Here is a 1271-nt window from a genome sequence, read left to right on the forward strand (position 1 = left end):
TCCCCATAGTGGAAGGGGAAGGGGGATCAGCATTCAGCATCTGTTACGCTGATCCAGCTCCTTTGGGGCAGCGCAGGCCAGTCCAGGAGGTCTGTGGCTCCAAACATCTTTGGAAGCCTAATGTGACAGGAACTAGCCTTTCGGGTCTCTCATTCCTGCAGTCATCTGGCTGTGCCTGCCCAGTCACAGGGCCTCCATCAAATGTGCCAGTCCTGGGAAGAAGGCTAATCAGGAAAGGTTTTTTGTACACAGAAAGACAGGAGGTGCCCATTTTTATTTTTAGTCAGCTTTACAATGCAGTATACTAGAAAACTTACAGTATCTTGCCCATCATCCTATCATCCTGAATGAATAAGTGTTTCCATTCTTCCCTTTCTTGGGATGGTTGGGGGGCAGGAATGTTGGAAAGGAGGAATATCTGGGTTTGGGCAGATATTCCTAAAAGGAGCATTGAGAGAGAAGAGAGGTGGGAGCCTCCGCCTGTGGATAGAGGCCAGTGACCAAGACTCTGATGCAGGGAGGGGGTGATTAGTCCCAAAGTCCTCCAAGCCAGGATTTGGAGATTAGGCCCTGAGAGTCTGACCTCAGCCTCTCCTGATCTCCTAACAGAAGCTCCTTGGTGAGTCTGGAGCCCCTACTGACCACTGGCGGGAGGGCACAAAGATTGGGATTCACAGACCGGGGCTGGGAGGGGAGAAGGCATAATCGCAGAAACAGGGAGGGGATCTCACCACCTGTTTCCTCACTTAGGTCTTAGAACAGGTGCAAGAAAATCCAGGCAAAAATCCTACAGGTGGGTATGTGCTGGTGAGATGTACCCACAGCATAGAGAGGACAGTGCCGGACGCAGGGTGAGGGTCAGGTGGTAGTTCTGGGGACTGCTGCTGCTGCTGCTGCTGCTCTCTGGTCTCCCTGAGCAGCAGGGAAGTCCTCACCCCCAGCAGGACCCGGGCCCTACGGACTAGAGCGCCTAGGGAATGCAAAACCTGCGTCTGTGGTCTCCAAAGTAAAGTCCACTTAAGGGTCAACGCCTTTTTCCGGTGGGCCCGCAGCCCCTCCCCCAGGCCGCACGTCGCTCTTCCAGGGTCAGGGGTCTCGAACTCAGCGCTTCCCCCACGGCTCGCACCATGTGAGCAGAGAGGCGGGGAGAGCTATTCTCCTTCGGGGTCTCCGGGTAACCCCACCCAGCACCATCCTGCGGGTCTTCAGGGGTGGGGGTGACCCCGAGCCGGCCCCGCCCCCTCCCCGAGGCCCCGCCCCCGCACGGCGCC

Source organism: Pteropus alecto, unplaced genomic scaffold, assembly GCF_000325575.1.
Source record: "Pteropus alecto unplaced genomic scaffold, ASM32557v1 scaffold398, whole genome shotgun sequence".
NCBI lineage: Eukaryota > Metazoa > Chordata > Mammalia > Chiroptera > Pteropodidae > Pteropus > Pteropus alecto.